General features: G+C 39.1%; 1 protein-coding gene across 39 annotated transcripts in view; it reads right to left on the bottom strand.

Annotated features, from left to right (window-relative positions):
- Nucleotides 1-20,531, bottom strand: part of ATF7IP2 (activating transcription factor 7 interacting protein 2) — a 97,632-nt gene that overhangs the window by 67,186 nt on the left and 9,915 nt on the right. For 14 of the 39 annotated variants that reach the window (XM_063796620.1, XM_063796619.1, XM_054668172.2 and 11 more), the window contains one exon: nucleotides 1,740-1,778. The exons of 15 other annotated variants lie outside the window; for them this stretch is intronic. The gene's annotated coding sequence lies outside the window, so the exon portion shown is untranslated. Of the gene's footprint in view, nucleotides 1-1,739; nucleotides 1,779-13,051; nucleotides 13,221-20,531 lie in introns of all 39 variants that reach the window. 10 more of the 39 variants (XM_054668161.2, XM_054668167.1, XM_054668168.2 and 7 more) reach the window with 2 other exon arrangements.

Genomic DNA, 20,531 nt, shown 5'->3' with positions numbered 1-20,531 from the left:
AAGTGTGTCTTTCTGTGCCTGGCTTATTTCACTGAAGATAATGACCTCTAGAGCCATCCACATTGTTGCAAATGACAGATCTCATTCTTTTTCATGGCTGAATAGTATTCTATTGTGTATATGTACCACATTTTCTTTATCCATTTATCTGCTGTTGAGCACTTAGGTTGCTTCCAAATCTTGGCTATTGTGAACAGTGCTGCAACAAACATGGAATTGCAGATATCCCTTTGATATACTGATTTCCTTTCATTTGGGTATATATTCAGCAGCGGGATTGCTGGATTGCATGGTAGCTCTATTTTTAGTTTTTTAAGGAACCTCCAAACTGGTCTCCATACTGGTTGTACAAATTTACATCCCCACCAACAATGTACAAGGATTCCCTTTCTACACATCCTCACCTGCATTTCATATTACCTGTCTTTTGAATAAAAGCTATTTTAAATGAGGTGTGATATCTCACTGTAGCTTTGATTTGCATTTTGTTGATGATCAATGACATTAGGCAGCTATTCACATGCCTGCTTTCCATTTGTATCTCTCCTTTTGAGAAATGTCTATTCAGGTATTACCATTGTATAATTGGATTATTAGATTCTTTCCTACAGAGTCATATGAGCTTCTTATATTCTGGTTATTAATGCCATGTCAAACATGTAGTTTACAAATATTTTCTCCCATTCTGTGCCTTGTCTCTTTACTTTGTAGATTGTTTCCTTTGCTGTGCAGAAGCTTAACTTGAAGTGATCCAATTTGTCCATTTTTCATTTGGTTACCAATGCTTATGAAAATTTTTTTGCCCAGAACAATGTCCTAGAGAGTTTCCCCAATGATTTCTTCTAGCAGTTTCATAGTTTGGGGTCTTAGATTTCAGTAATCCATTTTGCCTTTTTATATATAGTGAGAGATAACAGATCTAATTTCATTCTTCTGTATGTGAATAGCCGGTTTTCCCAGCACCATTTATTGAAGAGACTGTCTTCTCGAAAATGTTTGTTCTTGACATCTTTGTCAAACATGAGTTCACCCACTGTAGGTGTATGGATTTGTTTCCGGGATATCTATTCTGTTCTACTGTTTGGTCTGTTTTTATGCTAGTACCATGCTGTTTTAGTTACTATAGCTCTGCAGTATAACTTCAAGTAAGGTAATGTGATTCCTTCAGTTTTCTTCCTTTTGTTCAGAATAGTGTTGGCTATTCTCAGTCTTCCGCGGTTCCATACTACTTTTAGGATTGTTTTCTCTATTTCTGTGAAGAATGTCATCAATGCTTTGATAGGGACTGCACTGAATCTGCAGACTGCTTTAAGCAGTATGAACATTTTAACAATATCGATTTTTCTAATCCACAAACATGAAATATCTTTTAATTTTTTTGTGTCCTCTTCAATTTCTTTCATCAGTGTTTTACAGTCTTCATTGTAGGTATCTTTCACATCTTCGGTTAGTTACTAGGTATTTAATTTTAAAGAGAGATAACAATCACTATAGCTCGGCTCTCAGAAAGCCACATTCCTAGGAAAAGGGGAAGAGTACTACATCGAGGGAACACCCCGTGGGACAAAAGAATCTGAACAACAGTCTTGATCCCTAAACCTTTCCTCTGACAGAGCCTACCCAAATGGGAAGGAACTAGAAAACCAACTCTGGTAATATGACAAAACAAGGTTCCTTAACATCCCCCCCCAAAAAACACACACACACACACAAACACACACACAATCACACTAGCTCACCAGCAGTGGATCCAAACCAAGAAGAAATCCCTGATTTACCTGAAAAAGAATTCAGATGGTCAGTTATTAAGCTAATCAAGGAGGCACCAGAGAAAGGTGAAGCCTAATTTAAGGAAATCAAAAAAATCATACAAGAAATAAGGGGAGAAATCTTCAGTGAAATAGATAGCATAAATAAAAAGCAATCAAAACTTCAGGAAATAATGGACACATTTATAGAAATACAAAATGCTCTAGAAAGTCTCAGCAACAGAACTGAACAAGCATAAGAAAACTTTAGAGCTTGACGAGGTTTTTTAATTAATCCAACAAAGACAAAGAAAAAAGAATAAGAAAATATGAACAAAGCCTCCAAGAAGTCTGAGATTATGTTAAACAACCAAACCTAAGAATAATCAGCATTCCTGAGGAAGAAGAGAAAGCTAAAAGTTTAGAAAACGTATTTGGGAGAATAGTCAAGGAAAACTTCCCGGGCCTTGTTAAAAACCTAGATATCCAAATACAGTAAGCTCAAAGAACACCTGGGAAATCCATTGCAAAAAGAGCATCACCTAGGCACACTGGCATCAGATTATCTAAAGTTAAGATGAAGGAAAGAATCTTATCAGCTATAAGGCAAAAGCACCACATAATCTATAAAGGAAAACCTATCTTATGAGCTGTAAGGCAAAAGCATCAGGTAATCTAAAAAGGAAAATCTATTAGATAAACAGCAGATATCTTGGCAAACCCTCCTAGCTTGAAGGATTTGGGGCCCTATCTTCAGCCTCCTTAACAGAACAATTATCAGCTAAGAGTTTTGTTTCCAGCGAAACTAAGCTTCATATATTAAGGAAACATATAGTCTTTTTCAAACAAACAAATGATGAGTGAATTCAACATTACCAAGCTAACACTGTAAAAACTGCTATAAGGAGCTCTAAATCCTGAAACAAATCTTGGAAACACATCAAAACAGAACCTCTTTAAAGCATAAATCTCACAGGACCTATAAAGCAAAAATACAATAAACAAACAAAAAACCAAGGTATAAAGGCAACAAACAGCATGATGAACGGAATAGTACCTCCCAACTAAACACTAACTGTATTAGTCCATTTTCATGCTGGTGATAAAGAGATACCTGAGACTGGGAAGAAAAAGAGGTTTAATTGGACTTACAGTTCCACATGGCTGGGGATGTCTCAGAACCATGGTGGGAGGCGAAATGCACTTCTGACATGGCAGTGGCAAGAGAAAAATGAGGAAGCAGCAAAAGCGGAAACCCCTGATAAACCCATCAGATCTCGTGAGACTTATTCACTATCACGAGAATAGCATGAGAAAGACTGGCCCCCATGTTTCAATTACCTCCCCCTGGGTCCCTCCCACAACACATGGAAATTCTGGGAGATACAATGCAAGTTGAGATTTGAGTACGGACACAGCCAAACCATATCATTAACATTAAATGTAAATGGCCTAAATGCTCCACTTAAAAGACATGAATTTGCAGAATGGATAAGAATTCACAAACCAACTATCTCCTGCCTTGAAGAGACTCACCTAACACATAAGGGCTCACATAAGCTTAAGGTAAAGGGGTGGAAAAAGACATTCTATGCAAATGAATATCAAAAGCAAGCAGGAGTAGCTATTCTTATATCAGATAAAACAAACTTTAAAGCAACAGCACTTAAAAAAGACAAAGAGGGACATTATATAATGATAAAAAGCATTATCCAACAGAAAAATATCACAATCCTAAATATATAAGTACCTAACACTGGAGTTCCCAAACTGATAAAACTTAAGAAATGAGATAGACAGCAACACAATAATAGTGGGGGACTTCAACTCCACTGACAGCACTAGGCAGGTCATTAAGACAGAAAGTCAACAAAGAAATAATGGATTTAAACTATACCCTGAAACAAATGGACTCAACAGATATATTTACAGAACATTCTACCCAACAACTGCAGAATATACATTCTATTCATTACACATGGAACTTTCTCCAAGGTAGACCATATCATAGGCTACAAAACAAGCCTCAATAAATTTAATAAAATTGAAATTATATCAAGCACTCTCTCAGACCACAGTGGAAAAAAACTGGAAATCAACTCCAGAAGGAAACTTCAAAACCATGCAAACACATAGAAATTAAATAACCTGCTCCTGAATGATCATTGGGTCAACAATGAAATCAAGATGGAAATTAAAAAGTTCTTCAAACTGAATGACAATAGAGATACAACCTATAAAACTTCTGGGATATAGCAAAGGCGGGGCTAGGAGGAAAGTTCATAGCCCTAAATGCCTAAACCAAAAAGTCTGAAAGAGCACAAACAGACAATCTAAGGTCACACCTCAAGGAAATAGAGAAACAAGAAAAAACCAAACCCAAACACAGCACAAGAAACAATATAACTAAGATCAGAACAGAGCTAAATGAAATTGAAACAAAAAGAATACAAAAGATAAATGAGAGGAGTTAATGGGTGCAGCAAACCAACATGTCACATGTATACCTATGTAATAAACCTGTACCTTGTGCACATGTACCCTAGAACTTAAAAGTGTAATAATAAAAAACAAAAACAAACAAACAAAAAAAGATAAATGAAACAAAAAGCTGGGTCTTTGAAAAGGTTAATAAAATTAATAGACCATTAGCAAGATTAACCAAGAAAAGCTGAGAAAAAAAAAAACAAATAAGCTCAACTAGAAACAAAATGGGAAATATTACAACTGACACCACAGAAATATAAAAGATCATTCAAGGCTAATTCAACACCTTTATGCATATAAACTAGAAAACCTAGAGGAGATGGATAAATTCCTGGAAAGATATAACCCTCCTAGCTTAAATCAGGAAGACGTAGATACCCTGAAAGACCAATAACATACAGTGAGATTGACATGGCAATTAAAAAATTGCCAACATAGGCCAGGCGCAGTGGCTCACACCTGTAATCCCAGCACTTTGAGAGACCAAGGTGGGTGGATCACCAGAGGTCAGGAGTTCAAACCAGCCTGGCCAACATGGTGAAACCACATCTCTACTAAAAATACAAAATCAGGCAGGAATGGTGGCACACGTCTGTAATCCCAGCTACTCTGGAGGCTGAGACAGGAGAACTGCTTGAGCCAAGACTGTGCCACTACACTTCAGCCTGGGCAACACAGCCAGACTCTGTCTCAAAAAAACAAAACAAAACAAAACAAAACAACAACAACAACAACAGAAAAAAAAAAGGCCCAGTACCAGACAGATTCACAGCTGAATCATACCAGGCATTCAAAGAAAAATTGGTACCAATACTGACTCTATTCCAAAAGATAGAGAAAGAGGGAATCCTCCCTAAATCATTCTATGAAGCCAGTATAACCCTAATACAAAAACCAGCAAAGGACATAATCAAAACAGGAAACTACAGACCAATATCCCTGATGAACATAGATGCAAAAATCCTTAACAAAATACTAGCTAACTGAACCAACAACATATCAAAAAGATAACCCACCATGATCAAGTGGGTTTCATACCAGAAATACAGGGGTGGTTTCACATATGCAATTCAATAAATGTGATACACCACATAACAAGAATTAAAAACAAAAATTATACAATTATCTCTAAATAAACACAGAAAAAGGATTCAACAAAATCCAGCATCCCTTTATGATTAAAACGTTCAGCAAAATTGGCATACAAAGGACATACCTCAATGTAATAAAAGCCATCTATGACAAATCCACAGCCAACATAATACTAAATGGGGAAAAGTTGAAAGCATTTAAATCAGGAAGAAGTAGATACCCTGAAAGACCAATAACATACTGAGATTGACATGGCAATTAAAAAATTGCCAACATAGGCCAGACGCAGTGGCCTCAGTTCCTCTGAGAAGTGAAACAAGACAAGGATGCCCACTCTCACCACTTCTCTTCCTAGCCAGAGCAATCAGACAAGAGAAAGAAATAAATGGCATCCAAATCGATAAAGAGGAAGTCAAACTGTCACTGTGTGCTGATGATGTGACTGTATACCTAGAAAACCCTCAAGAGTCCTCCAAAAAGCTCCCAAACTAATAAAAGAATTCGGCAAAGTTTCTGGATACAAAGTTACTGTACACAAATCAGCAGCTCTCCTATACACCAGCAGCAACCAAGCTGAGAAACAAATCCAGAACTCAACGCCTTTTACAATAGCTGGGGGAAAACAAAACAAAACAAAAACAAAACAAAACAAAACAAACAACTTAGGAATATACCTAACCAAGGAGTCAAAAGACCTCTACAAGGAAAACTACAAAACACTGCTGATAGAAATCACAGATGACACAAACAAATGGAAACACATCCCGTGCTCATGGATGGGTAGAGACAATACTGTGAAAATGACCACACTGCCAAGAGCAATCTACAAATTCAATGCAATTCCCATCAAAATACCACCATCTTCTTCACAAAACTAGAAAAAAGAATCCTAAATTCATATGGAACCAAAAAAGAGCCTGTATAGCCAAAGCAAGACTAAGCAAAAAGAACATATCTGCAGGCATCACATTACCTGATTTCAAACTACATTATAAGGGCATAGTCACCAAAACAGCATGCTACTGGTATAAAAATAGGCACAAAGACCAATGGAACAGGATAGAGAACTGAGAAAATCAAATACTTACAGTCAACTGAGCTTTGACAAAGCAAACAAAAACATAAAGTGGGGAAAGGGCACTCTATTCAACACATGGTGTTGGGATAACTGGCAAGCCACATGTAGGAGAATGAAACTGGATCCTCATCTCTCACCTTAGACAAAAATCAACTCAAGATGGATCAAGGAGGCTGGGCATGGTGGCTCACGCCTGTAATCCCAGCACTTAGGGAGGCCCAGGCGGGCAGATCATGAGGTCAGGAGATCAAGATCGTCCTGGCTAATGCCGTGAAACCCCGTCTCTATTAAAATTCAAAAAATTAGCTGGGCAAGGTTGCAGGTGCCTGTAGTCCCAGCTACTCAGGAGGCTGAGGCAGGAGAATGGCTCATTAAAAAAAAAGTCTCAATAAAAAAAAAAAAATGGATCAAGGATTTAAATCTAAGACCTGAAACTATAAAAATTCTAGAAGATAACATCAGAAAAACCCTTCTACATATAAGATATAATAAATTCCTCTTCAAAGGTTTAGCTTGTTAACTTCCTTATTCTTTGTTTTCAAACTCAACTTTCTTGTTCTCCATGCCTCCTTGCCCCTAATTACTGTAAACAACCGTCCTAACAGTTCTAATCAATAACTCACATCTGTTCCCTTGGTTGCTAACTCTGCACCCATTCCACCCTTTGAAACCACATGTCCCACCACTGTAACTCACATCCCCCTTCCCTTCCTTATTTGGAAAAATATCCACAAATAGCCAATCAGGTCAACTTAGAATGTGCAGTCTGACCCGCCTACCCCCCCCTGCCCATGGGAGATTGACACAGATGCAGGGGCCACATTAGGAATAAAAACCCTTTCCCTCCTTTGTTCAGTGTGCTCTTGTGATCGTCAATGACACGAGCAGCACCCTTCTGCAGAAGTAAATTGCCTTGCTGGGAAAACTTTTGCCTGAGTGCTGGTTTCACTTTGCGAACCGAGCATTTATCTCCAACATAGACGTTGACTTAGGCAAGGATTTCATGACCAAAAACCCAAAAGCAAATGCAACAAAAACAAAGATGAATAGGCGGGACTTAATTAAACTAAAGAGCTTCTGCACAGAAAAAGGAAGAGTCAGCAGAGTAAACAGATAACCCACAGAGTGGGAGAAAATCTTTATAACCTATATATCCAACAAATGACTAATATCTAGAGTCTACAAGGCACTCAAACAAATTAGCAAGAAAAAAACCAAATAATCCCATCAAAAAGTGGGCTAACGAAATGAACAGGCAATTCTCAAAAGAAGATATACCAATGGCCAACAAACATATGAAAAAATGCTCATCACCACTAATGATCAGGGAAATGCAAATCAAAACCACAGTGCAATACCACCTTACTCCTGCAATGGCCATAATCAAAAAGTCAAAAAATAATAGATGTTGGTGTGGATGTGGTGTAAATGGAACACTTCTATGCTGCTAGTGGGAATGTAAACTAGCACAACCATCATGGAAAACAGTGTGGCGACTCCTTAAAGAACTAAAAGTAGAACTACCATTTGACCCGGCAATCCCACTATTGGGTATCCACCTAGAGGAAAAGTAGTCATTATACAAAAAAGACATTTGCAAAGGCTTATTTATAGCAGCACAATTCACAATTGCAGAAATATGGAACCAGTCCAAATGCCCATTAATCAACGAGTGCATAAAGAAATTGTGACATGAGCTGGGCATGGTGGCTCACACCTGCAATCCCAGCACTTTGGGAGGCCAAGGCAGGTGGATCACGAGGTCAGGAAATCAAGATCATCCTGGCCAACATGGTGAAACCCCACCTCTACTAAAAATACAAAAATTAGCTAGGCATGGTGGCACATGCCTGTAGTCCCAGCTACTTGGGAGGCTGAGGCTGGAGAATCGCTTGAACCCAGGAGGCAGAGGTTGCAGTGAGCCAAGATCGTGCCACTGCACTCCAGCCTGGTGACAGAGCGAGACTCTGTCTAAAAAAAAAAAAGAAAGAAGTAACTCAAGAGTAGAAAACCAAACATTGCATGTTCTCACTCACAAGCGGGAGCTAAGCTATGAGAATGTAAAGGCCTAAGAATGATACAATGAACTATGGGGACTCAGGGGAAAGGGTGATGAGGGATAAAAGACCACAAATTGGGTTCAGTGTATAGTGCTCGGGTGATGGGTGCACCAAAATCTCACAAATCACCACTAAAGAACTTATGTAACCAAGTAACAACTGTTCCTGAATAACCTACAGAAATAAAAAATTTTAAAAATAATCTTATTTGTCAATATTATAAATAAGACTATTTTGATTTCCTTTACATATCATTCACTGTTAGCATATAGAAATGTTACTGAATTTTGTGCGGTGATTTTGTATACTGCAACTATACTCAATTTATCAGTATTACTAGTTTTGGTGGATTGTTTAGGATTTTCCAAATATAAGATCTTATCATCTGTAAATAAGGACAATTTGACTTCTTCCTTCCCAATTTGCATGCCCCTTATTTCTCCTCTGATTCACCTAGCTAGGACTTATAGTACTATGTTCAGTAACTGTGGTGAAAACGGGCAGCCTTGTTGTGTTCCCGATCTCAAACCAAAGGTTTGTAGTTCTTTTGTAGTTTTTCCCCATTCAGGATGATACTAACTGTGGTCTGTCATATACGGCTTTTATTACGTTGAGATACATTCCTTCTATACCCAGTTTCTTGAGGGTTTTTATCATGTAGGGAAGTTGCATGTTATCAAATGCATTTTCAGCATCAAATGAAACGACCATATTTTTGTCCTTCATTTTGTTGATATAATGTATCACATTGATAGCTAGCACATGTTGAAGCCAGATGAAATCCTACTTGGTCATGAATAATAATCTTTTTCATGCATTGTTAAATTCAGTTTTCTACCATTTTGCTGATTTTTACATCAATACTCATATTGGTCTGTAGTTTTATTTATTTTTATGTGTCTGTTTGGTTTTGGTATTGGGTAACCTCATGGAATGAGTTTGGAAGTATTACCTCCTCATCTATTTTTCAAAATGATTTCAGTAGGATTAGTATTACTTCTTTAAATGTTCAGTAGAATTCAGCAGTGAAGCAATTGGGGCGCAGGCTTTTCTTTGCTGGGCAATGTTTTATTACAGCTTTTATGTCATTACTTGTTACTGGTCTGTTCAGGTTTTTGATTTCTTAATGGTTCAATCTTTGTAGGTTGTATGGGCCTAGGAATGTATCCATTTCCTCTAGATTTTCCAATTTATTGGCCTACAAAGTTGCTCATAGTAGCCACAAATGATGCTTCAAATTTCTGAGGTATTCTTTTTCATAGTCGGCATAAATGTTTGCTTTATATTTAAAAAACCTAACTTTTCATTTCATTGATCTTTTGTTTCTTCTGCAATGATCTTTATTACTTCTTTTCTTCTTCTACTTTTGTGTTTGCTTTGCTCTTGCTTTTCTAGTTCTTTAAGATGCACCATTAGGTTAATTATTTTAAGTTGGCTGGGCACAGTGGTTCAGGCCTGTAATCCCAGCACTTTGGAAGGCTGAGGCAAGTGGACAGCTTGAGCCCAGGAGATCAAGACCAGCCCAAGCAACGTGGCAAAACCCCATCTCTACAAAATATAAAAAATTAGTCAAGGGTGGTGGTGCACGCCTGTAGTCCCAGCTACTCGAGAGGCTGAGATGGGAGGATTGCTTGATCCTGTGGAGGTCGAGGCTGTGGTGAGCCATGATTGCACCACTGCACTCCAGCCTGACTGACAGAGTAAAATATTCTATGAAAAAAATTATTTGAAGCTTTTTTTTTTTGAGACAGATTCTCACTCTGTCACCCAGGCTGGAGTGCAGTGGCATGATCTCGGCTCACTGCAACCTCCACCTCCTGGGTTCAAGCAATTCTCCTGCTTCAGCCTCCTGAGTAGCTGGGATTACAGGCATGTGCCACCACACCCAGCTAGTTTGTTTTTAGTAGAGATGGGGTTTTACCATGTTGGTCAGGCTGGTCATGAACTCCTGACTTCAAGTGAAAGCTTCTGTTAGGTTTTGAAGGGAAGTCAAGGGTTAAGGACAGAGTTTGCAGCTCAACAGCAACACAGGTTTATTGTCAGTACAAACCTACATAGGGGGACCAACTTAGTGCCAGGACCCACTGCCACTTACGGGCTGGGGTAATTGTAGGTCTGGGCAGGAGGGATCTAGGTGGTATGGCTTGCTGCCTGGGAGGATGTTGATGAAGATATTCCTGTGGTCAGGTGGTTTGGCCTTTTTGTCCGGCAGGACGTGATAAGAATGTTCCTTGGGCCTTTGTCCAGCAGGATGTGATAAGAATGTTCCTGTAGTCAGGTGGTTAGGCAGGATGTTTCTCACGGTCCAAGCCCCTGTGGAATGTTTCACTCTGAGCAAGGTCTGCAAAATGGTGGGGGGCTTACAAAACAATGCAGCTTGAACTAACGGTTTCCATTCAGCCACCTTGCTCTGCCCCTTCCAGGTGTCTTCACGATAATGAGTATTAACCTTTTTTTTTTTTTTTTGAGATGGAGTTTTGCTGTTGTTGCTCAGGCTGGATTACAATGGTATGATCTCGGCTCACTGCAACCTCCGCCTCCTGGGTTCAAGCAATTCTCCTGCCTCAGTCTCCCGTGTAGCTGGATTACTGGCACCTGCCACCAGACTCGGCTAATTTTTTGTATTTTTTTTTTTTTAGTAGAGACTGGGTTTCACCATTTCACCATGTTGGCCAGGCTGGTCTTGAACTCCTGACCTCAGGCAATCCACCCATCTCAGCCTCCCAAAGTGCCAAGATTACAGGCATGAGCCACGGCGCCCAGCCAAATATTGACCTTTCATTAAGATGTTTAGGATTTGAGGATTTATTGTAGGGAGGGTCTACTTACTGGTGATGAATTCCCTCACCATTTCCTTCTATAAGAAAAACTATTTCTCTTTCATTTATGAAGCTTAATCTAGTTGGATATAAAATCCTGGTTCACCGTTTTTTTTTCTTTCAGCACTTTGACAATCGCATCCCATCCCATTCCATCCCATTCTGACTTGTAAGGTTACTTCTGGTTGGGCCCACTGGTTCATGCCTGTAATACCAGCACCTTGGGAGGCCAAAGTGGGTGGTTTACTTGAGTCCAGGAGTTCGAGGCCAGGAGCCTGGCCAACGTGGGGAAATCCTGTCACTACTAAAAATACAAAAAAATTATCTGGGCATGGTGGCACATGCTTGTAGTCCCAGCTGGAGGCAGTGGCATGAGAACTGCTTGAACCTGGAGGTGGAGGTTGCAGTAAGCCATGATCGTGCCACTGCATACTATCCTGGGCAACACAGTGAGATTCTGTCTCAAAAAATAAAAAAAAGGCTGGGCAGAGTGGCTCACGCCTATAATCCCAGCACTTTGGGAGGCCAAGGTGGGTGGATCATTTATAAAGTCAGGAGTTCGAGACCGGCCTGGCCAACATGGTGAAACCCAGTCTCTACTAAAAATCAGCAGAGTCTGGGGGCACACACCTGTAATCCCAGCTACTCCAGAGGCTGAGGCAGGAGAATCGCTTGAACCTGGGAGGCGGAAGGTGCAGTGAGCAGAGCTCGCACCACTTCAATGCAGCCTGGGTGACAGAGTGAGACTCTGTCTCAAAAAGGAAAAACAAAAGATTATTGTTGACAAGTACACTATTCGTCTAATGAGGTTTCTTTTATAGGTGATTAGACACTTTTCTCTTGCTGATTTTAAAATTCTTTCCTTCACCTCGACTTGAGACAGTTTGATGACTATATGGCATTAAATCCATGTTGCAACATATTTTCCTAGGAATCATTAGGCCTCCTGTATCTAAGATGTCTGAATCTTTTGCTAGACTAGGGAGGTTTTCATTATTTCCTGAAAAAGGTTCCCTAAATATTTGCTTTTTCTTTCCCTTTGGAAATACTGTTAATTCATTAGTTCTGCGGCTTTATGTAGTCTTGTATGTTTCAAAGGCCTTCTTCATTCTTATATATTATTTTTGTCTGACTAGGTTAATTCAAAAGATTATTTTTTCTGCTTTGGCTAATCTATACTTGAGGCTTTCAAATGCATTCCAAAATTTCTTCAATGAATTCTTCATTGCCATAAAGTTCTGTTTGGTTTTATGAAAAGATATCTATTTCCTTGGTAAATTTCTCATTCATATCCTAAATTGATTTTCTGACTTCTTTGTATGGGTTTTCAGATTTCCCTTGCATTTCATTACGTTTCTTTAAAAACATTTTGAGCTCTTCAGCATTTCGATTATCATTTTTGGTTAGAATCCGTTGCTAAGGAATTCCTATGTTCCTTTGAGGGGGTGTTATAATACCTTACTTTTTCATGCTTCCTGTAACTTTATGCGTATTTCTGCACATCCAGAGACACATCTGCTTCTTGCTATTATTAAATTTATTTTCACTAGGACAGGAGTTTTTTTTCTTGAGGTTGTGACTTTGCTTCTGGACGAGTTCAGTGGTGAAAACTCTATTATTTCCTTGGTTCTAAAAAGCCTTAGTGTGGTGGTTTTCTCAAATGCCAGTCGTAGTAGCAGTGTACCAGGTAGGTGAGCAGGTTCACAACCTCCTGAGTAGCCAGCATGGTATGGACAATTCTGGTAACATGAAGTCATGAGAACTCACCTCACACTCCTGAGCCCGGTGCATTTGTGTCACATGTTGTAATAAGCTATGTGGGCTGACCTCCAGGCCAGTAGGTGGCACTTACAGTTAAGAGCCAGCTGCAGTGGTAGCAGGATTTACACCTGACATCCATTAACCTGGAAAATCACTAATCTCCACAGAAACATCACTAGACAGATGGAAACAGAAAAATCAAATATTGGACTGAAATTGAACTTTAAACCAAATGAACCTAACATTCATTCACAGAACAGAGTATACATTTTTCTCATTAGCACATGGAACATTCTCCAAGTCAGACCATTAGACCACAAAACAAGACTCAACATTTTTTTTTTTTTTTTTTTTTTTTGAGAAAGGGTCTTGCTGTGTTGATGAGGCTGGTCTCGAACTCCTCACCTCAAGCAAACCTGCTGCCTCAGCCTCCCAAAATGCTGGGACTACAGGGGGAGCCACTGTACCTGGCTGTGAACAAATTTTTAAAAAACCAAAATCAGGCCAGACATAGTCGCGCATGCCTGTAATCCCAGCACTTTGGGAGGCTGAGGTGGGAGGATCACTTGAGCTCAGGAGTTTGAAACCAGTCTGGCAACATGGTGAAACCCTGTTTCTACAAAAAAGTATAAAAATTAGCCAAGCATAGTGGCACATGCTTGTAGTCCCAGCTAGTTGGGAGGCTGAGGTGGAAGAATCGCTTGAGCCCAGGAGGTTAAGGCTGCAGTAAGTAAAAAATCATGCCAATGCACTCCAGCCTGGGTGACAGAGTAAGTAAGACCTTGTCTCAAAACGAAGCAAAACAAAAGAAAAATCAAAATCATATCAAGTATCTTCTCAGACCGCAGCAGAATAAAACTAGAAATCAATGCAAAGAGAATCTTCAGAACTATAAAAATATATGGAAATTCAACATGCTTCTGAACTATCACTGAGTCATTGAAAAAATGAATATGGGTATTAAGAACATTTGAGACAAATGAAAATAGAAAAACGACATACTAAAACTTCTGGGATATAGCAAAGGCAGTGCTTAGAGAGAAGTTTATGGCATTCAACGTCTCCATAAAAAAAAAATTCAAAAATTAAAAATCTTACATTGTACCTCAAGAAACTAGAAAAATAATCAAGCCAAAAATTAGCAGAAGAAATAAAGGTCACAGCAGAACTAAATGAAATAGAGACCAAAAAGAAGTATCAATAAAACAAAAAGTTGGTTCTTTGAAAATTTAAACAAAATTGGAAAACTACTACCTACACCAACCAAGAAGAGGTAAGGTCCAAATAAACAAAATCAGAAATTAAGAAGGACACCTTACAGCTGATACCACAGAAATACAAAACAACAACAGAGACTATTATGAACAACTATATAATAACAAACAGGAAACCTTATGGGAAATGGATAAATTACTGGAAACATACAACCTCCCAAGCCTTAACCAAGAAGAAACAGAAATCCTGAATAGATGAATAATTAGTGAGACTGAATCAATTAAAAAAAAAAAAAAGACTCCCAACAACAAAAAAGCCCATAACCAGATGGATTCACAGCTGAATTCTACCATACAAAGCTGAACTAATACCAATCCTCTTGAAACTATTCAAAAAAAAGAGGGGAAAAAAAGGAGGGAATTCTTCCTAACACATTCTATGAAGATAGTATCACTTTGATATCAAAACCAAACAAGGACACAGCAAAAAAAGAAACTACAGACCAATAGCCCTGATAAACATAAATGAAATAATCCTAAACAACATACTAGCAAACTGAATCTAACAGCACATAAAAAAGATAACAGGCCAGGCGCAGGGGCTCACGCCTGTAATCCCAGCACTGTGGGAGGCCGAGGTGGGCGGATCACAAGGTCAGGAGTTCGAGACCAGCCTGGCCAACATGGTGAAACCCCGACTTTACTAAAAATACAAAAAAATTAGCCGGGCATGGTGGTGCGCACCTGTAATCCCAGGTACTCGGGATGCTGGGGCAGGAGAATCGCTTGAACCTGGGAGGTGGAGGTTGCAGTGAGCCGAGATCACACCATGGCACTGCAGCTTGGGCAACAAGAACAAAACTCCATCTCAAAAATAAATAAATAAATAAAAATAAACCATAATCAAGTGGGTTTTATACCAAGGATGCAAGGATGGTTCTACACATGCAAATCAATAAATGTGATTTATCACAGCTAAGAACAAAAACCATATGATCTCAATATATGCACAAAAAGCATTTCATAAAATTTAGCATTATGGTAAATGTAGCATTAAGGCCAGGGTGGCTCATACCTATATTCCCAGCACTTTGGGAGGCTGAGGCAGGTGGATCACCTGAAGCAGGTGGATCACCTGAGGTTAAGAGTTCGAGACCAGCCTGGCCACAACATGGTGAAACCCTGTCTCTACTGAAAATACAAAATTTAGTTGGGCATGGTGGCGGGCACCTGTAATCTCAGCTACTCAGGAGGCTGAGGCATAAGAATCACTTGAACCCAAGAGATGGAGGTTGCAATGAGCCAAGATCGTGCCACTGCACTCCAACCTGGCAACAGAGCAAGACTCTGTCTCAAAAAAACACACACAAAAAGGAAGAAACATAGCTAAAAATAATAAAGGCCATAAGGCCATATACAACAAACCCACAGCCAAAATCATACTAAATCAAGAAAGGTTGAAAGAATCCCCTCTAAGAACTTGAACAAAACAAAGATGCCCACTTTCACCACTTCTATTCAACATACTACTATATATCCTGGAGGCCATAGCAATCAGGCAAGAGAGAGAAAGAAAAGGGAAATAGGATATCAGTGTATCTGTTTGCTGATGATACATGATCTTATGTATAGAAAATCCTGAAGACTCTTCCAAAAAACTCTTAATTTAATAAACAAACTAAGTTTCAGGATGCAAAAATCAACACACGGCTGGGCACAGTGGCTAATGCCTGTAATCCCAACACTTTGGGAGGCCAAGGCAGGTAAATTACCTGAGGTCAGGAGTTCAAGACCAGCCTGACCAACATGGTGAAACCCCATCTCTACTAAAAATAGAAAAATTAGCCAGGCGTGGTGGCAGGCGCCTGTAATCCCAGCTACTTGGGAGGCTGAGGCAGGAGAATGGCTTGAGCCCGGGTGATGGAAGTTGCAGTGAGCCGAGATTGTGCCGCTGCACTCCAGCCTGACTGACAGAGTAAGACTCTGTCTCAAAATAAATAAAAAAATAAAATAATCAACAAATTAAAATCTGTAGCATTTCTATACACCAATAACAATCAAACTGAGAGCCAAATCAGAAGGCAATCCCATTTACCATAGCTACAAAACGTAAAATAAAATACTCAGGAATATTTTTAACCAAGGAGGTCAAAGACCTCCTATACAAGAAAAACTATAAAACACTGACAAAAGAAATTGTAGCTGACACAAATGGAAAAATATCCCATGCTCACTGATCAGGAGAATTAATATTGTTAAAATGGCCATACTGCCCAAAGCAATCTACAAATTCAATGCATTCACTATCAAAATACCAATGTCATTCTTCACTGAATTACAAAAAACAGTCTTGAAATTCACATGGAACCAAAAGAGAGCCCAAATAGCCAAAGCAATCCTAAGCTACAACAATAAAGCTGAAGATATTGCATTACCTGACTTCTAACAATATTATAATACAAAGCTGATGGTAATCAAAACAGCATAGTAATGTATAGAAATAGACATACAGATCAACTGAACAGAGAACCCGGAAATAAAGCCACATATCTACAGCCAAGTGATCTGTGACAAAGTTGACAAGAATATATGCTGCAGAAAGGACACACACTTTTCAATAAATGGTGCTGGGAAAACTGGATTAACATATGTATAAGAAGGAAACTGAATCCCTATCTGTTACCATACTTAAAAATAAACTCTCCTTAAATTTACACAGAAAAGAAAAATCATAAATTTCTCCCAAGCCAGCTGCAATTTTCTTAAGGATTGTGTTGAATTTGTAGATCAATTTAGTATTACTATTTTTTCATTTAAGATTACAGTTATTATTTATGAATTTCAACAATACCGTTGTATAATTTTCCAATTTCCAGCATATTGTTACTGACTAGTCAGGTTTTGCACAATAGAATAATAGATCCTTTTTTTTCTTTTAGTATGAGTTTCCTTCTTGTTGCCCAGGCTGGAGTGCAATGGCACAATCTCAGCTCACTGCAAACTGTGCCTCCCGGGTTCAAGCGATGCTCCTGCCTCAGCCTCCTGAGTAGCTGGGATTACAGGCATGCACCACCACGCCCAGCTAATTTTGCATTTTTAGTAGAGATGGGGTTTCTCCATGTTGGTCAGGCTGGTCTTGAACTCCTGACCTCAGGTGATCTGCCCTCCTCGGACTCCCAAAGTGGTGGGATTACAGGAGTGAGCCACCACACCTGGCCAGATCTCTTGAACATATTTCCCTAAATGAAATTCTATATCCTTTGACCACTATCTATTCAACCCCACCCCCCAGCTGTATAATCACCTTTCTACTCCTTCCTTAAATGAGTCTTAGATTCCAAAAATGAGTGACATCATATACTATTTGTCTGTGTCTAGATTATTTCAATTAACGCAATGTTCAGGTTTATTCATGTTCTTGCAAATGACAGGCAAAATAGTATTCCATCATGTACATATACCACATTTTCTTCGTTCATTCCTTGATAAACAGGTTGATTCTGTTATCTACTGTGAATAATGCTGCAATAAACATGTGAGTGCAAGTATCTCTTCAATATAATGATTTAATATCCTTTAGATATATATCCAATAAGATTCCTGGATCATAGGTATATTTTTAATGTTTTTGAACTTCTAAAAAATAATGGCTATACTAATTCATGTTTCCATGAACTGTGTGCAAGAGTTCCCTTTTCTCTACATCTTTGCCAACATTTGTTATTTATTATTATTATTTTTTTTGAGATGGAGTCTTGCTCTGTTGCCCAGACTAGAGTGCAGGGGCGCAATCTTGGCCCACTACAACCTCCGCCTCCCGGGTTCAAGCAATTCTCCTGCCTCAGCCTCCCGAGTTGCTGGGATTACAGGTGTCCACCACCGCACCCAGCTAATTTTTGTATTTTTAGTAGAGATGGGGTTTCGCCATCTTGGCCAGGCTGGTGTCAAAACTCCTGACCTCATGATCCACCCACCTCAGCCTCCCAAAGTGCTGGGATTACAGGCTTGAGCCACCATGCCCAGTCTTATCTTTTATTTTTGATAAGTCATCCTAACAGGTGTAAGATGTGATATTTCATAGTGGTTTTAACTGACATTTCCATGAATATTAGTGATGTGCACTTTAGCCATTTGTATGTCTTCTTTTGAAAAACATCTCTTCAGGTCCTTTGCCTTTTTTTTTTTTTTTTGAAATGAGGTCTCACTCTGTCACCCAGGTTGCAGGGCAGTGGCACGATCTCAGCTCACTACAACTTCCACCTCTCAGGCTCATGCAATCTTCTCACCTCAGCCTCCTGAGTAGCTGAAACCACTGGCGTGCACCTAATTTCCTGCAGAGACGGGGTTTTGCCATGTTGCCCAGGCTGGTCTCAAATTCCTAAGCTCAAATGATTCACCCGCTTTGGCCTCCCAAAATCCTGGGATTGTAGGCATGAGCCACCACGCCCAGCCCATTTTCTTTTGAGGCATGGTCTTTCTGTGGCCCAGGCTGGAATGCAACTGCACGATCATAGCTCACTGTAACCTCAAACTCTTGAATTCATTTTCTAATTGGCTTGTTTTCTTGTTATTTGAGTTCCTTATATATTTTGGAAGAATTAATACTGCTAAAATGACTATACCACCCAGAGCACTTTATAGAGACAATGCAATCCCTATAACAATTCCAATGACACTTTTCATAGAAATCAAAAATACAATCCTAAAATGGATAATTTATGTGGTACCACAGAAGACTCCAAAAAGCCAAATCAATCTTAAGCAAAAAGAATAAAGCTGGAGGGATCATACTAGACAATTTCAAAATATACCACAAAGCTACAGTAAACAAAACAGTACAGTATTGGGATAAAAACAGACACATAACCAATGGAACAGAATAGAGAACTCAGAAATAAAAGCCACAGATTTATATTAAATTGATTTTCAACCAAATGGCAAAACATACAATTTGGAAAGAATAGTTGCTTTGATAAATGGTGCTGGGTAAACAGAATATCTACACGCAGAAGAAACTAGGCAGTATCTCACACCATATACAAAAATCAACTTTAAATGCATTACTACAAAGTTAAATGTAGGCTGGGCGTGGTAGCTCATGCCTGTAATCCCAACACTTTGGGAGGTCAAAGCAGGAGGACTGCTTGAGCCCAGGAGTTTGAGACCACCCTGGGCAATACAAGGAAATCTTGTCACTACAAAAATCTTTAAAAAAAAATTTTTTTTTTAAATTAGGCATGGTGTCACATGCCTCTCGTCCCAGCTACTGGGACAAGCTGAAGCAGGAGCATCACCTGAGCCCAGGAGGTGGAAGCTGCAGTGAGCCAAGATCAAGCACTCCATCCTGTGAGACAGTGAGACACTGTCTCAATTAAAACAAACAAACAAACAACAAAAACAGGCTGAGGTACAACAATTGTTTCAATCCAGGAGGCAGACGCTGCAGTGAGCAAAGATCATGCCACTGCACTCCAGCCTGGGCCACAGAGCAAGATTCCATCTCGAAAAAAAGAAAACAGACTTATATGTAAGACCCAAAACTGTAAAACTACTGGAAACACAGGGAAAATCTCCATGACGTTGGTCTGCACAATGACCTTTTTTAGATATGACCCCGACAGCATAGGGAACAAAGGCAAAAACAGACCACTAAAATTATATATGAAACTTAAAAACTTCTGTACAGGAAGAGAACAATCAACAGAATGAAGAGCCAATGTATGAAATGGGAGAAAATATTTGCAAACCATACATCTGATCAGGGGTTAATATCCAAAATATATGAGTCCTCTGGCTAGATGAACATGGGATTATCTATTTACTTATTTAATTTCTCTCAACATTTTGCAGTTTTCAGAGTATATGTTTTGTACTACTTTTTGATGCTATTATATATGCTTTCCTCAATCTCAGTTTTGGATTCCTCTTTGCAAGTATATGGAAATAAAACAGATTTATGTACACTGATCTTCCATCCTTCAACTTTGTTGAACTGGCTTTTATCTTTAATGGTTTGTGAATCTCTTAGAATTTTCTACATATTAAATCATGTTATCCGTGTATGTTTTACTTCTCCCTTTCCAATTTCGATGCTTTTATTATTTGAAAAAAAAAAATGGGCTTCATTTTCCTGACTAGATCCTCCAGTACAATGTTGAATAGAAATGCCAGGAGGGGTCACCTTGTTCCTGAATTAGCAGGAAAACCTCCAATCCTCCACTATGATGTTAACCGTGGGTTTTTTTACAGATGCTTTTTAACAAGTTAAGGAA

This window comes from Pan troglodytes, chromosome 18 (assembly GCF_028858775.2).
Source record: "Pan troglodytes isolate AG18354 chromosome 18, NHGRI_mPanTro3-v2.0_pri, whole genome shotgun sequence".
Taxonomy (NCBI): Eukaryota; Metazoa; Chordata; class Mammalia; order Primates; family Hominidae; genus Pan; species Pan troglodytes.
This window is presented reverse-complemented; position numbering and strand designations above follow the sequence as displayed.